Genomic DNA, 18,131 nt, shown 5'->3' on the forward strand with positions numbered 1-18,131 from the left:
GCGGTTCCGAGCTGCCGCTGTCATGGCGAAGGTGCGGCCCCAGAGCACGGGATGAAACCTGATCAGGGACTGGATAATCTCTTGGCAGCAGCTACAGTGACTGCTTTGGCAGCTAAAATTAATGGGGCTTAATCTTTATCTTAACCCATGAGGTCGAGATAAAAGAAAAAGTAGTAGTCCAAGAACCTGGTGATAATTATGATGGAGAAATTCCATCAAGTGGTGCCTATGCAAAGAAGGAGACTTGCTGAGCTGAAGAAAATGGAACAAAGTCAAGAAAAAGGTGCCAACCTGTGTGAGAAAACCTTTCCCTTGGGAGCAGAAACAGCCTCTGGGAAGTCCAAAATCAGAAGTTACCGGAGAGTGTAACTCTCAGGCTTGCAGACATCGCCAAAGCAGAAAACCCCAAAGATCTGTGGCAGCAATGCTGCTGTGGCACCTCAGAGCAGATCATCACCTACAAAACCACTTGTGCCTGTTCGGCTCCAGACACCACACGCTCGAAGGAGACACCATCTTTAGCTCTTAGCACTTCTTGCTCTTCAGATGCTGTTAACTCTTACAATATATAAAGAAACATATTAAAGGTTGGCCCTAAGCAGCAGGCCCCCAAATCTTTTACTGAAATACATACAAGGAAAGTAGTATTATCTAAAGCAAAGTCTTCATTCAGCTTGTATTGGAACATTACCTGTTTGTGCACTTGCAATAAAACTTTCATAGATTTACAGAACTGCTACAGATGGCAGTGACAGCAGCAATTTTGGTTTTTAATCTAATAATTTAGGATGTAGCAGTCACAGACAGGAAACTGAGCATGGAATTTTAAATAGTCCATCCGAGTAAATAGATTCTGAGGTATGCCATCAAACAGCACAGGAATCATAGTAGCAAACTGGGGAATAGGTCTGTTTTAATACTGTTCAAATCTTCTTGGGACCAGAAACTCACATTTAACTGAGGGGTGCTGAAAGAAGTCAGGCAATAAGGTCTGTGACTATGGGGCCCACTCATGAGTGCAAATGAGAGATGAAAAAATATAATTTGTCGATTCTTTCTTCATTTGCATGAACAGCTTGGAGGCTTTAGAGCATGCATGCTTGGGAATGTGAATAGATATGGCCTTCCCATCAAAACACCACAGAGAAACTGCTGTGGTCTCCATCTAGCTTTCATTTCACAAAGAAATGCTAGGTTGGAAGCAGATGTACAGCTGGATTTACTTCTGAGCTGCAGGTCATGGCTGATGCAGAACCTGGAGCTGAAAGGTACCCACAGTAAATTTTAAATTGTAACTGTGAGAAGGAAACCCAGACTCTGAAGACACACTTAATGGGCAGCTCCAAGGGGCCTTTCAGCTGGTCTTCTGCCACTGACTGTAATGAGACCCCTGGGTGATGATGCATTTAATCCGATGACCTAGTTACAAACCAAAAAGTACTCAGTCTAAATGTGCATTGATTTCCAGTCTGATCTTGTTCTTTAAATAGTGTGTAATCTGGAAACTTTTTTTTTTTTTTGCTTTTTAGTACTTCACTGTCTCCATCTAAAAAGGATCTTTTGCAAAATGTTTTGACAGCTGTGTGGAATAATTGCTGTGTAAGTTTTCCTAAGTCATGTATTTATCCTGGGGAGGTGGCAGATATGGATACACAAATCCAAATTTGGCATGTTAATAACTGGATCTTAATTTGCATTTTTTGCATTAATTTTACTGATGCTATTACAAATGCATAAATTATAATAAAGGGATATCTGGCTATGACAGTCCTTCTTACAGTGTTCAGTGATGCAAAATAAAGTAGATTTACCAAGTACAGTTTAATTATTTCATCCTTGAACTGATTTGCTATTAAATTCTATTTACTACAAAATATTATATTAAATATTATACAGCAGTGACTACAGTACAGTACTTGGGATACAGTAGCCATACAATTCTAAGAAGGAGGCCCTATTACAACTACAATAGCATGTATCAGCTTTTCAGAAATTCTAACATTTTTACGTCATGAATTAGACCAATTGACATAAGTTTTAGACTGATTTATGAATATTCTTAAAAATCTCATTTATGGTGTTATAACTGCATTGATAAAAATGGAATTTAAAATTGTGTTTAGCTTAGTTGTAACAAAATACAAATTTCCTGAGTTCAAGGGAATCAGCTAAAGGTTAAAGCAGTTAACAACTGCATTTAGAAATGAGGAAAAAAAAAGATAACACACAAGGGACACTGTATCAGTGAGAGGACAATGGGCAGTCAGTCTCAGGATCTGCCACAGTCTGAATGCATCTGTAGCAGGGCTTTAGTGGAGAGACACATGTAGAGTTTCTTGAGTATATTCCATGTTATCAATAAGACCAAGCAGTACAGTAGAAATAGAAAATAGCAGTTATGCTTGCAGTTGTGAAATGGATTTTTTAAGATAACCTTGCTTAAATTGGTGTTTTTTGCATGTTCTGTTATCTTAATGAATAAAGGATATAGCCCCCTGATTCACTTAATGTATATTTAATTTCAAACTTCCACATTAATGATATGTTCCTAGGAATTCCAGTCTCTTCCTACATATGCCAAGGTCAGATCTTCTCAAGTGATGGTGATATGAAGGAAACGGTATTGTTTAAATATAAATAAATTGGGTAAGAATTATGAAGTACTGAAACTGATACATAACTTGTGTTATTTTTAAATCAACCTTTAGGAGAATAAATTGGCTGACAGTTGAGCTCATTGTTGTCACGGGTGGGTGTCTGACTGAGCTTCAGCAAATCTGAGGGTGCATTCATTAATATTTGCTGTATACTGAGTTCATAAATAGAATGCGGGTTGCTTTTCATTTAGTTAGGCTTATGCTTTGGCATTAAAATCCTGTCAATTCAATGCCATTGTTTATGTCCACAGTTTACAGACTGTGAACACTCATGGCTGAGGTAGTATTTCTACAAATTTCAACTTAAATGACTCAAGAGAACTTGAAATAAATCCAAGTTTTAAAACCTGTGCTCCAGAATTTCTAGCATTTACCTGAAATTTTCTTTACATTTCTTATGATCAGTACATTTGGTTTTACTTATGCCATAGATACTAATGCATTTTTCACTGATACCTGTAATTTTTCTGCTTACAGACTAAGAAAAGGTATGATAGAAACACCTATTTATATAACTCACTCTTTCCTACATGGTTTGCAATCATTTCTAATCTATAGTGCACAAGAAACTACTAAAAACACCTACTACATGGTCCTTTGATTATGCTGCAGGCTACCTATTTCTGCAATTCGTATTTTTTTTTCTAAATGCTTCTACTATTGTATTTCTTTTAATCTCTCCATTCTAATTACACTCAAGCTCTTCCTAATGGATTCCTGCTGCTAATCAGTACATCAGAAGACCACTTGTTCCTTTTGACAGGGCCTCCTTTTATCCATCTCTTTAACCTTTTTAAATGAGAGCTCTGGCTGCTTCATTTGTTTAGATTTTGAAGAGGCTCTCTGGTGCACTGTACCATGCTTCACCTTTTGCAAGTCCATGGTAACACAGGAGCTATGTAGCATACTCTGCAAGTTTCCAGTTTCAAGATATCGTCTGCAGAAATATGTAGGTTTAAAACTTTCTGGAGAGAAGAATCAGAAATGGGGCTACAGTATAACATGCTGTCAGTGTATAGCATGGCATCTTCAGCAAAGAAAAGAGAATCTTTTGTACTAGATTCTTTAGGTGCTCTGTTTTGCAGACACCTTTCTGGACCAAATTATTCCAGTCAGGTTGCATGTGAGAATGTCAATACACAAAGATTTTCAGCAGATTCTCTGGTACCCACAGTTTCCATGGAGCCCGTGGTGTGCCCAGTGGCTTAATGCTCAGATAAAATGATCAGAAGTTCAGTGTGGGGGCAGATATATCTGGGAAACATGCCTGAAACTTAGAGAATAAACCCTTCTGCCTCTGCTTAAACTTCTGTTTAGCTTGTCTGGGTATCCATTTGAAAAATTCCTCCTTATAACCATTCAAATATACTCATTAGTGAAGTTGCAACCAAAATTCACAATTTTATTCTTGTGAGACTTTATTGTGACTTTTTTTTTTTTCAATAGTGAATTGAATTTAATCTCCGGTAAATTTATCTGACATGTCCTTGATATATCAGGATATTTTCACTGTACATACACTAATGGAAAAATAAGGATAAAATTATCTGCCAATACAAAGATGGTTACTGAGTTAGGCTAAAAAATAATCATAGTTCTGTGAGAAACAGAAAAACATGAAAAGATTGAAATCTCAATGTTTTCATTAAAATTTGAGGGACAGCATATAATTTTTTAATCTATCTGTCTTATTTAAGTGTTTTTTTCCTTCTTGTCCTTTTCAATCTTCAGGCTCTGTAGCTGCAGCAGTTGAGGCTATTACATGAACATACTGTATAATATTTTAGATGAGCTGACTCCAGTAATTCAGTCTTGTCTGGGATTTCATCAGGTCTCAGGAGGCTTTCCTCAGCTCCTCTGGCAGGCATATTGTGTTGTCAGGTGCCTGTGAAGCTACAAATAATTTCTGATTTTGTTCTTCATACTAATTTTTAATTCCTTTTTATTTGAAACTTGGAATAGACTTTCTCATTACTACTGTCACAACATGTCACAGTGTTATGCAAAGTTTAAATGTACATGTGTACAGCTATCTGATATTTTCAGTTTAAAAGCACGCAATCCCCATAAATTCTGTAGCAGCATAGCATGTCTCACCTCTCCTGCAATTTAATTTTTTTTTTCAGTAGATATTTTGCATACTTCTGAGTTTCCAACTGAGTCTGCAAGAGTGATCTGGGCATAGTCTAGGTAAATATGTTCATGCTTACTGCTATATACCTGTATCAAAAATCACATTATTTTAAATTTGGTTTGGCGTATTTGGCTGATTGCTTGGATTTCCTTATTAAATAAATATAACTTCTCCTTGTAAACCTTTAACAATCATAATTCTGGTTATCTCCTTGATCTCTCTAATGTTTTCTATTTTTTTTCCTATGATTTCATTAGTGCCTATTTAAAGGAATTAACCTTTCAGAAAAACAGGAAGCTAAGGATGAGCTTGCATTCTTTTCAGCTTTTGGTGTGTATAATTGGTAGAGTTTGGATCATTTCATCCTCTGCAAAGTGTAAAAAAAAATCTCTAAAATCATTTAGACTTGGAAGTAGCTCAACCCATTTTCAATAGTGTGTTTATTCCTTAAAAATATCATACCCTAGGAAACAGTAATATTTGTTTTGTCAGAGGAGTCTCAGTAACAAAAATGGGGTACTAGTAGCTCCTTATTAATAATATTTAGAAAAGAAAAAAAATTGTAATATTATTGATTGTATTGCAAGAAACGCTGGGAGCACAGACTTAACAATTAGTGTGGTCTAAATCATTACTGAATGTTACCAGTGTAAAAGCCATCACTGTGTACCACAGTGACTGCTGTGTAATGAAATTCTGTTGTGTGGAGCTGGAATTGTCTCAAGGCAGAGACTTTCAGTGATCTCTGTGTCACTGTTTAATGGCACTGAATGATGGTGATGAAATCCTGCAAAATCCTGCCTCCATGTTCAGAACTGCTCCCGAATAGCTCTGAAGTGCTATAACTGCACCCATCCACCAAAGGCAATTTTCCCACTAGCTAAGGCCTGACACAGCAAATGTGATGACATCTTTTGCAAGGTACTCTTTGGAGTATTACTGATTACTGAGAATTACTTTGGAAAAAAACAACAAACCCTCAGTAGACTTAAAATTGTTGTGTATCTTCTTGTATTTAAAATAGGATAAGAAGAAATTTTTTTTTAGTATAAACACTTTCACGGTATTAAAAGACAGCTGTACTAAGTGATACACCTAATAGGCTATGGCTCTGATCTCTGGTGTTGTTATTCATCATTAGTTTTCTTCCCTGTGAAATTATGAAATCTCAAACAAGAAGTTTCTGGAATAAAAAAGCAGGAAAAGAGATTTCTTTACAAAATAAAGGAAGTTATTTATAAAAACAATTTTGAAATATTTGAAACTCATTTCATAGAAGGTCTTTATATTAAATAACATTACATTTGAGAAAATCAAACTCTGATGCTTGTCACACAAATCAGGTTTCTGAGTCCTCTTGCTTACTGCTACAGAGACTTGGAAGCTATTTTGGAGGGACTTTGGAAAAACCATGTTCCCTGCCCCAAATTGCTTGTGAGCAATCCTGTCTCCAGTATATATTTCCTGCCATGGTAAGTAAAAGGTTACTTATTTGGTGGTTTGTTGGGGTTTTTTTTCTGGCTAAATGGCCTTCCAGGCTGCAAGCTCAGAAGCATTCACATCAGTATTGAATTCACCATTCTACCTGCATGGCAGGCCAGGAACCCAGAAGTTCTTGGTTTGACACAGGTGGGAGAAAGGCAAAACATTACAAGAGAAAGTCTGTTCCAAAAAGCTCTCCAGCCAGGCTTTCAGCTTTCATAAGCTAGCACTAATGTGTGTGGAATAAGATTTAACATTTCTTTTCTTTAGGGACAGCGTTCGGTCAAGACAGTATTTCAAGTTACAGCTCCTGAGGATTCAGGTCCTTATTATTTGTCTTGTAATATGGCATGCATGGGAAACATAATTCCACTACTCGAGCTAAAGCAAAATAAAAAACTAAATTGTTTTTAAAATTAAGTACCACTGCATAAAACTGTACAGAAATAACCAAATATTTACTGCATTTTCTAGTAATTCCAAATGTCTTGAGTTTTAAAAAAACTAGAGGTAGCTACTGGTGGCAGTATTTCCTGAGAGAATATAATTATGGTTTCAAGATGCTAGTTTCTCTACCTTGCCTTTTGCTTTTGAATGACAGGAGAGGGAAAAATAATTAAAACTGGGGATAAGAAGCAACTAAAACAGCATTAGCTGAAGTGACATTAACTGAAATAGTATGATAGGCAATTATATGTCTAGAGAACAGAACCATTTTTGCATGTCACTGTCACTGGCAGAGCACAGGAAACTGAAAAGTCCTTGACATAAAGTAAGCACTACTTAGCAACAACTAAAAAATCAGTGTGCCCTCAGTCTTTTTTTTTTCATATTAGATATAAAACATAGACTGTACTAGCTACTAGGAAAAAAAAAAAAAATTATATTCTAGATGAATCCAGGACAGTATCCACTCCTTATTCCATACCATTTGCATCATGCCCATGTCCCAATACATCCCAGTTAACCACCATAATCTTTCTGGCCATTTGAGATATATCTGTATTTATCTATATCTGTATCTATATCTATAGAAACAGATATCATACCCTTAGTCTATGGACCATCCTTATAAAAGTCCATTGACTTTGTTTAGTCCATGACTTTGAGTTCCATCTTCCATAACAGTATTTCAGGGCAGAAAAGCTGGTGTGTTGTGTTGAATTGTTGAATGCTGAAGCCAATTCTGGTTCCAACCCAGCTGTGCTTGTCCATTGATGTGAATTCGTGAAATTGAATGATTTCTTTTGGAGCTGTGCAAAAATGTTACTGACAATTGCTGCACTATATCATGGTGTGATACAAGTGGAAGTTACAAGTGATTATGTAGTGCTGAGTCTGGAACCACCTTCAGCAAAACTCTTACTCCTTCCGATACAAAAAATCCTGCCCCAGAGCATATTTAAAACCCATTCATGTGTAGGTGTTTCCCCCAGTGTTTGGATCACAGAGAGCTGGTTTGTATGGCTGACAGAATGCTGTCCAGTAACAACATATATGGAAATAGAGGGCTATTGAGAACTGAAAGGGTCAAGTTCATCCCATTCAGAAATCTTAATGTTCCACACAGTGATAACCTGTAATCTATTTTGAATACGACTATGTGTCTTCATGAGGCTGAAATGTAACCTATAGGAGAGGGTCCACAGGCACCATTCTTTGTGATCTGTAAGTCTCCTGACATCAGGCAACTGTGGGAGACTTTACTGTATCTGGAGGTGCTGGAAGTTTATCCGAGGTTTTGAGGGTCTGCTGTTATCAGGTACAAACAATCCACAGAAAGGCCCTACAGTAAATTTGCCAGGAGATTTGCAAATAATCTAGTAACTCCCTGCAAATGATGTTTGAGTTCTGCAATTAAATTCAGGCCTAGAAACTTGTAGCTGAAATTTGTTGTTTGTTTACAGCAAACACTTATTTGAAACCACATTGTCCGTTTGATTCCTGGTGTGTCAAGAAAACAGAAAATCACATATCTTCAAACTGTATTTGCTTTCTATTTTTCACATATAGGGGAGAAATACAATTCCCATAAATCTAGCTGGATTGTTAAGCATCACAATTACCTAAGTTAAAGCTGTAGCACAAGTCAGTCTTGAAACTGTCAGCTTTGAAACTCATCGCAAGGTTGTGAACAATGTACCCATCTTGGAGTGTCCACCATTCAGTGACTGAGTTGTGTAGTCACTCAGCTGTACTCTTGTCCCCAAGAAATCCTGAAATTCACTTCATCATGCTCAGCATCATCATTTTCTTTGCTTTACTGACAAATGAACAGAGGCAGTAGTCTTCAATTAGTTATTCACACCATCAGTTTATACCATATTCAGAATAAAATTCAGAGCTCCTGAGAAAGAGAAGCATTTATTGTGAAATCTGCCTTGTGTGTCTGGATGTCTCCAAAATGCAAGTTTGTTGTGAAACATATTAATTGTATAACTCTTGGTGATTTTTCATTAAAAGGTAGGTCTGGTAGTTAGATTCAGTGTTCTGTGTCTACTTAAGTACAATGAAGTGTACAATCTACTCAAGTCACACTAATGATTAAATATTGTTGTTAAATAATGATTTGTGTGGGCAAGTGTAGACATGCATAGATGAATTTTAATTTCACTTTTTTGTTTTGGCTCTAATTAGTAACACCAGTTACCTTGGCTGACCCTTCACTCCTTTGGTTTACAGACAGCTATTACTCCTAATGAGCTTCTGGAAATAATTTCATTTGTATAGGCAGAGAAGCAAACCAGATCAATTAGTCAGACTGTACATTTTATCACAAAAAATGAGAAGAAAAAGCAGATAATCTGATTTTTTCTTCAATTTTTTTATTTGTTTGTTTGCCTTTTGGGTTTTTTTTATTTCCCAGAGTTAATTGGAAGAGTTTCAAAATGGCATATGCCATACTGCAGTCTCAATCAGTGTATAGTGAAACAAGGCTAGAGCAGGAAGATACAGTTTTATTGGATGGCATCATGTGGAATCTAGGAGCTAAATTGACTTGCTATTCTTGTTTCTAATGATTTTTAAAATTTTTTTTTTAATTACAACACAATAGAATTTGAGTGACTTTGAAAGGAGTGTTTTTTCACTTTTTTTGTGAAAGTTTTAACTCTTTTTTGTTTTTGTTTTTGTTTCTGATGCTTCAGTGTTATATCCTATTGCATGCATTTCACTTCTCTGTGCCTGAGAAGGTCATGGAACAGATCCTTCTAGAAGCTCTGCTTAGAGGCCCATAGAGGACAGGCAGGTGATTTGAGGCAGCCAGCATGGCTTCACCAAGGGTCTAGTTCTCTTTGTCAGGCTTTCAGCTTGATTCTACTTTCAACTTCAGCTACTCCTAACTTAGCAGTTGGCAAGTAGAAATAATCAATACACAGGACTCATGATGAAGTGTGTGGATATTACTGTTTGTTGTACACATGTAAGCAGAGTGTCTTGTGGACTTTGTGACTCCGTGTGGCTCCTGGCTTTTGAAGAGTCACAACAGCCCCTAGGAAGTGTGCAGAGAGGCTTTTCTCTGTATTTAGCTCCTGTGGTTGTAGTGATCATTAGATTTTGCATTTATATTACTGAAAAAGGTGCATACATTTCTCTCCAAGATGGTCAGGAGAAGCATTTTCTTAGGTCATGAGGACCATGTTTCTTAGAAAACAGGGAGGTGACATCTCTGCAGGCAGAGTTCTTAGAAGGAGATGGACAAAAGCTTATTTTTATAACAGAGGAATACCCTTTAAAAACCCAGGTTAACTAACTTGAAAGAGAAGTTTTACCCTATTTGGCAGGGGAAGTTGGTCATATTTTTTGTCATCTTTTAAAAAAAATCCTGTTGAAACAACTTACCAGCATAATTTCAGGAGTTTCTGTTGATAATAAAGAGCATAAAGGTATTGCAGGTGTTTTACTCTAAATAGAGAGAAAACATAACTTTATCATCTTAGAAAAGAATTTCCCTAATGTTTCACACAATGTTATGCAAGTTCAATAATTGCCTAATAATTTTTTGGTTTTTCGTATTTTGCCTTCTTTCTTTCAGAAATAAGGATGTTTGGGAAGGTGCTGGTTTTATCATCTTTGATAGATCACAATATTTTTATTTTCAGATTTTACAAGGAAAGGCTATTCCTAAATGTGACAATTTCTATCAAGAACACTTGGTTTCACTTTGTAAAAGACTGATGTATTAAAACCAGTTTTCTACTTTGTGGGCATTTGCTGCTTTCACAATGAAACTTTTCGTTCATCTGACACTTCAAATAATAACCCATTTATCCACAGCTATTACCATCCACCATTGCAAAAGAAAAATTTAAGCAAGTTTACCTAAGGATAGGGCAAAAATAGGCACTTTAAAAGATAAACATTTATGCTATGAGCCATATTTTGGGGTTGCAATTTTTGTGAACTTATAACAAACAGATTTTGAACAATTCGAATATGGCAAAACATCCTTTTCAGAGGTGGTAGAAGGGAAGTCTGCAAGTCCATAATAAAGTGGATTTTTAAAATGAATACCAGCTTAACTAGGAACCTGAGTGAGAAATAGCATTGCCATATGTAACCTGAATGGTCACAGGGGTGTGAGAAGGAGAGAGCAAGCTGGGTGGGCCATGGTTGGTGTTGCACTGTACCAGTGACTGCAAGGAGGCAGGAGAGCTTTATGGCTTCCTTGAATCACCAAGGAATACCTGTCACGCAAAAATTTAAATGAAAAGGCATTTCCATGCCCACTATGACTTGCCCCAGCTTGGTTCTTGATGCTCTGTTGAGCAATTCAGTTAGACAGAATTGTGGTGGATACATTTCACTGAGGGGAATGGGAAGACCAGCTGAAGCTCTCTCTAATGTTACCTGATGCTTCTCACTGGGGTACTGTAATTGGAAGAAGCAGTTTGAAATGCCCGTCCATTAAGAAGTGAATGTCTTGGTATAAAGAAAAACATCATCTACTGCAAGAGGCTCACTCTTTAAATAGCTGTTTTCTTTTTGTTTGTGCTATTTTTCATCTGTAATGAAGCAATTTTCTAGAAACCTTGAGCTGTCTAGTCTCATATGTTTGATAGCTGTTGTGTGAACTTTTAAAACTATGTTTTAGCAGGATCTTTGATAGGGACTTTTTCCTCTCCTCTCCACTTCCATGTAGCTTTAAGGTATTTAAGATTTTTACTGGTTAGTGACTGATCTAAAACTTCTTCAAAAATATCTAAGGAACCTATTTGTGTTATCCCTATTTGAAAGTCTGGGTTACAGTGCCTAATGCTTCCTAAAATAGAATTACTGGACATTAAACTTCAAATGTTTTATATTAGAAGGGCAATACCTCAGTCTAATTCAGAAATAGATTGATGATAGAAATGAGAATTTTTTTATAAATTCCTTTATCTAGTTCTTGCACTGGCATCCAGTTATACTGGTTTCTACAAGAAAAAAAATGCTTTTAATGGTACACTTTTGTCCCCTATTTTACTCCAAAACAAGAATTATTTTAGTGAGTTAAATTTTAAATCCTTGGGCAGACCTTGTTAGGCAGGTACCATGAGCAGCATAGCTGTTTGTTTATGACAAATCTGCCCAATTGTTATCTTAAGTTAATTGGTTCAGAGGAACTGAACTTGTAAATGCACAGAGAAATAGTTCATTATCATGATCATATTTTTTGTCTTGGTCATTTGTCATTAGCTTTCTGTAAACACTGTATCAGAAAGTATTAGACATGGTGGGGTTTTTTTTAACATGTGTTGGCTTAAAACTTCAACTGTTTCAGATGGAATTTTGCAGTCATTTATAAATGGATCAGACCAGGAACTGGTGTGGCTTAGAATCTCCAAGCGGCAGTCAGAGAATATTTTATTCATGCATTGGTTTTTTTTAGACTAATTTACAACTGAGCCTGTGACATCATGATTAAGTACTTTTATCACTTAGCAAGTGTAAAAAAGGGGTTTGTGTGAAAGTACTCTTGTGTTGCTATTGTGATTGTTATTAAGTGATGCAGATCACAAAGATTTTGACCTTTGCAATACTTTTAACAATAAATTTACGGAATAATTATGCTTTGTATTAATAGTGTCCCTTTGCAATTTGCAGTTTCTGTGAGAGCCCATTTCTGTAGTTATCATTCAAAGGGATAATTAAGGCCTTCTACTAACTTTTCATTAACATGGTCTTTTTATGAAGTTCACCAACTTTTTGCTAGCAATGTATGTTTCAACTAACTAGAGATCATCTCTTCTGCTCTGTATAAATAGAGATGATCAGCATGACCCATGTGACTGTAGATGAAAATATACAATTAATTTAAAGGACTGCATGGCACAATATTTGCCACACCTTAATTGATTAAAAATAATAATCCCATCTAATCCCTTCTAAAATAACACACCTCATTAGTTTACTGAATGAGACTGTTATGAGTTTACTGAATTAGAGAAGGAACTAAGTCACTTCTTTTTTCTTTTTTTTTACCTGCTACCTAGGTGAGTTGGTGCTTCCACTGATTTACCCAAAATAATTTTACTAGATTAAATAAATGGGATTGGAACTAGGTTTCTTGGCTGTACTTAGAAATGGTACATTAGGTGTCATGTCTTGTGTCTTGTTCTCCTGTTATTCTGTATCACCTTCCATGCCTTGCTCTTGTGGTCTGGTATTCGGATGTGACAAGAAGGTGAGATCAGACCTGGGAAGTGGTCCCAAGTATTTCCCCTTAGATGTAGTGCAGCAACAGAGAGAGAGGGACAAAACTTCTACAGTTGGATTTCATTTCTCCAGGGCCTCAAGAAAGTGGGAAAATGGAAGTTAACGTTCACTTTGCTTTACTTGCCTGTGAAGCGTGTGAGTTGAGCCTGTAAGCACAGCTCCAAAAAGCAAGTGGCAGCCAACAGAGCCTGCCTCTTTCTTCTCAACTCCAGAATGAAGGTCAACAAAAAATATGTTCACTCTTTGAGGTTTTTCAAAGGTTTCTTTTGGCCTGGTTGCAGGGGTGTCTGCAGAGCATTTACCATTTCTGAAAACTTGTCCCACCTTAGGTGTATTAATGTAGGGTCCTCAAAGCTCCTATGATAATTTGGAAATTATTCAGTATTACCAATGATCTGTCTGTTAGTTTTTTGATACAGGAAGGCTGGTTAATGGCTGAGAGCAAGTTCTTGAGTTCTCTCACTTAGCGATATAAGTCCTCAGACTGATCTTTTTTAGCTTTGCACAGTATATGCCCCATTTTCCATTTTAGATTACAAATTCTCTGAGGTGGTTTGCTTTGTACAATATTTTACTGCAATTATTCAGTTCCAGACAAGCAATGAGCCCTCTACCTACTGGTGTCATTTGAGCTTAACCTTAATTACAAATAATTTCAAAGACAAAAATATATTTGTTTATTTAAGGAAAATTCTAGGGTAGAAAAAAAAAAATGGCAGTGAAAAATGAAACAAAAAAAGTAATCTTGAAATCTGTTTCATACAAAAGTGTCTTCCTAGCTGTCAGTTTGAATCTTTACAGCACATTTCAGCTATAGCAGCCTAGGGATCAAATTGGCCAGCACTATGCTGCCTCCAAACATTACTTCTTCCAGTGACATCTATGTCTTGTTGCTACCACTGGATTCTAGTTTACAGCTGAAGCTAGAAATAGCAGGGTTAACGTGCTTTGCTGCTCTAAAAGAAACAGAGGATATGAGATCTTGTATTAGATCATCTGAAATAGGAATCTAAGCTATATATTTATATAAAAGCATTTCCTTTTTAATGAGGCCTTATTGTATTTCAGCTGCTTTGAGCTCTTCAAGAGATAGCAGTGCTAGTGCAAACTGAACTGGGAGTGCTTGGCTCTGAAATCATGGTAGGCTCTTCCACGTAATAACTCACTGCTCATGTTTTCCTTCTTGCACAGGAAAACAACTGTGTGCTAGCTAAAAATTAGAACTTCCCTTTTCAAGCAGAAAAATTTATATTGTGAAACACTTGTTTTTATAACTGATTGAATATTGCCTATCATAAAAGTTATCCAGTGTGTAACAGTTTCAGTGAATACAGCTTTTCCAACTCGCTATACTGACTACACACCACACCTTAACCAACCATGAGTCAACATCAAGAGCAAAGTACATATATTAAACTCCTTGTTTTCTGAACAATTCTTCCACTAGCAGTTGCTACACAGCCAGCCTCTGCCATCTCCATGCAAACTGTTCAGATAAGGCAACACAATTTATGCTAGTGCACAGAAAAACAGGCCCATAAACCTCTCTGGGTTCCTTTCAATCTGGATAAAGCTCAGCTTTCAGCTGAGGTGACTTTGATACAAATGGTCAGGGAGTTCATTTGAGGCTGCTTGGGCCATCATTGCTTCCCAGAAGAACATTTGTGAAACTTTTGTGTGGAGTCCTCTGGTCCCAAGACATGGGGGTGTGATCACTGCTTTAATGCTTCACTGCCACAGCGATGGAAGGGTGTTTGTTGACTCTGAATATCCCAAAGCTCTCAAACTAGGAACTAGAAACTTGGAACTTCACTTTAAGTGTGCATTCTTACTGTGTCAACATTACTTCAACTGCCTTTGCCTCTGTACTGAGATGCTTTCTAGATAGTAAGCTGGACCCAAGCATGTCTGGTAGTTCCCTGACTCAGTCTGATTTGAACTTAAAATTGTTTGAACTTAAAATTCTTTTCAGGCCTCAAAAGTGGTGGAATAGAGAGACACAACATCCATCCTTAAAATAATGAATACACTAAATCAGACTAAGAGGATAAGCAGCAGAAGAAATGCAAGTGAAAGAGACAGTGTTTCAACCAAACTGAGTTCTTGCTACAGGGAAAGGGGAGAGCACAGCAGGAGAAGAAGCCAAATTCATGTTGCAAGTATAGGTATTAAGGACAGCAAGTATAGACAGGGAAAGGATACTGTGTTTAATATATCCCCTTTCTGAATAATGTGGGCAGGCTACGTGTGCTAGGAGTAAAGGGGAATGCCTAGAAAAAGGTTCAGTTTTGGTAGCATGAAAGAATAACTTGTGCACTCAGCACAGGCTGTCTCTAGTTGGTTATGCAGGAGAAAGAGAATGTGTTCCCCTAGGGCCTTCCTCTCCACTGCCAACCTCAGAAGATCCCAAGGCTCCCTTTAGATGCTTCAGGGTTTTCAGACTTGGCTCACTCATTCATTCCATGTCTGGGGATTGACTGTGCACACAACCTTCTCAATACCTATCATGAATGAAAAAATCTTTTAAAGAAGTTTTATTTAAAACATTCCAGATGGGTGTCAACCTTAGCCATGCAAAATTTGTAGTGGTGTGAATGTAAATTGAAGGTAGTATTTCTTTGTAGATTGCAGTTTTCTGGGAAGTATTTTCCTTGACTTTCTGCTTCACTTTATAAGATGGCATTTGGAAAATAAAGGCTTTGTTTTGTGACTTTTTAACTTAAGAAAAGTATTATTTAAAAACTTCAGAGTACATTATAATTGCTATCTTCTTTTACAGCTGGAGTATCTGTCTCAGAATCTCTGGTTGGCAAACAGCATCTGCAGGGAGATAAATTTTGTTCACCAGGAGAGGGCTCTCACAGTCTTCTGTTATTAGTGAACTTGGGAGCAGAAAGATCAGAAGATGAAGCTACAGAAAAAGTCATGCAAGACCTGCTTAAATCAGATTATGCCTACCAGTGTGCTATAGATACCATGAATGTTAATCTTAAATAAATAAGACCGATTATACTTTTAAAAAGAAAAAGTGAAAAATAAGGATGCTGTTGCAGCTTAGCTCTATTTCTTCCTTAGCAAGGAGGGCTGTTGTTAAACAGCACTAAAATATTATAGAAATCAACTTTCTGTACAGCACCACTAACATGCAGATTAGCACTACTATTGGTTTTGCCAAGGAAATCCCAGAGATGTATGAAGACCCTTTCTTTTGGGGTGCTTAGTGTGGTTTAAACACTGATAACACAATATGAAAATAGAAGTTAATGTTTCAGGGAGGAAACAGGAATTTTTTTCCTTCATATTATTTATTACTTTTTTGCTATCCTTCAAATAACATTATGTATCATGAAGAATAAATTTATAAAGTGATACAAACATAGAATCAGCCTGGCTAATTATATGAGGAATGATTACTTTACCTCTTATTTGTTAAAAATGAATGTATAAAATCTTTATATGAATGCTATTGCATAAACAGAGTAACAGATGCTGTCTTCATTTCTTCTGTAAACAATCAACAGCAAGGTTATTTGCATTTCTAGCAATAGCTGAATGAACTCTGCTTTTTAGTTCTTGTTTACCATTGTAAATTATGGGTTTACTTTAAGCATTATCTCATGAAATCCATACATGGAAAGTAGAAATCCGTTTGCTACAGTGCTTGCAGTAAATAATGTAACCTAAGAAAAGAAATCATTATCAATTTATTTTGTGTTTTTTATATGAAAGCCTTTTCTAGCCTGTTTTTTTCTTGTTGTTGTTTGTTTGTTTGGTTGGTTGGGGTTTTTTGTTTGGTTTTTTTTTGGTTTCTTTTTGCGGGGGGAGGGTTGTGTGTTGTTTTTGTTGGTCATAAAATTCTTAGTATAGCCTTGTCTTTTATAGATGCTCCTACTTAAGGGCACAGGCTGGAAGTTGTATTTTGGCAAAAAAACCCACCAAAGTATGGAAAAGAAGCCTTTACCTTTCAGGTATTTGAACAAGTGCTACATTCATTGCAGTATTCCTATAGCTTTTTAGGGATATCATGATCTAGTCAATCTCTCATTCTGACAGATGTAAAAAATTTTTTCTAGGTCTATTCTCTTGAATCATTGTCATGGTAGTAATTCGACAGAATCTTTAATCAGGGTCAGACCTGTTGTGCCATGTAATGGAATGTGCTGATTTGGTTGGGGTAGAGTTAATTTTCTTCCCAGTGACTGGTATGGGGCTGTGTTTTGGATTTGTGCTGAACAGAGTTGATAACATAGAGATGTTCTTGTTCTTGCTGAGCAGGGCTTGCACAGAGCCAAGGCCTTTTCTGCTTTTTGTACAGCCATGCTGGTGAGGAAGGTGGGTGTGCATGGGAGGCTGGGAGGAGACACAGCCAGGACAGGTGACCCCAACTGACCAAAGGGACATTCCAGACCAAATGACATCATGCTCTGTATGCCAATTGCAGGGAGGAAGGAGAAAGGGGAGGCTATATGGAGTAATGGTGCTTGGCTTTCCAAATCACCAACACATGTGATGGGGCCCTGCTCTCCTGGAGCTGGCTGAACACCCATGGGAGGCAGTGAATTCATTCCTTGTTTTGCTTTGCTTGTGTGTGTGTCTTTTGCTTTCCCTATAAAAAGGTCTTCATCTCTGCCTGTGAGTTTTCTACCTTTTACCCTTCTGATTCTGGTTCCACTGGTGTAGGAGTGAGCAGCAACTGTGTGGTACTTAGCTGCTGGCTGGGGTTAAACCCCTACATAGAAAAACAAAAATGGAGTGAATAGCTTATAAGCAAAGGGTAGTTTAGTGCTGGAGCTGTGTCACAAGGTGAAGTTGCTTTGGTCAGAGCACATATCAGATACGTATATATGATGTATAAGACTCCAAGGACTTAAAATAAATTTGTCTTAAAATAATCAAAACTGCATATCCAAAGATCTTCTCTTTTTTATTATTAGTTTCCCATACAATTTGTAAGACTCTAGGATCCTGGATGAGTTAAATTAACTATCTAGTCTGCATAGACAGATTTCTTCATTCCACTTCATCTCTGTGAGGTGATTCCTTGTTCCCTCTGTAGCAGTCTCATACAGGTGTCTTCCACAACTTTCTGGAAGGTCTCCAATTTTAGACTATTTCAGATCAAGAGGAAAAACAAGTAGCACAGAGTTTTCAGGCTCATTCAG

At 37.0% G+C, this 18,131-nt stretch overlaps 1 long non-coding RNA gene across 1 annotated transcript; it reads left to right on the forward strand.

Annotated features, from left to right (window-relative positions):
• Window positions 1-15,997, forward strand: LOC147653058 (uncharacterized). Its single transcript, XR_015287196.1, has 4 exons — window positions 1-1,268; window positions 1,530-1,599; window positions 4,784-4,847; window positions 15,749-15,997. It is a non-coding gene; the product is annotated as an uncharacterized LOC147653058 (long non-coding RNA).
• Window positions 15,998-18,131: the final 2,134 nt, after the last annotated feature.

The sequence above is a fragment of the Cyanistes caeruleus genome, chromosome 5 (assembly GCF_971803275.1).
Source record: "Cyanistes caeruleus chromosome 5, bCyaCae1.hap1.1, whole genome shotgun sequence".
Taxonomy (NCBI): domain Eukaryota; kingdom Metazoa; phylum Chordata; class Aves; order Passeriformes; family Paridae; genus Cyanistes; species Cyanistes caeruleus.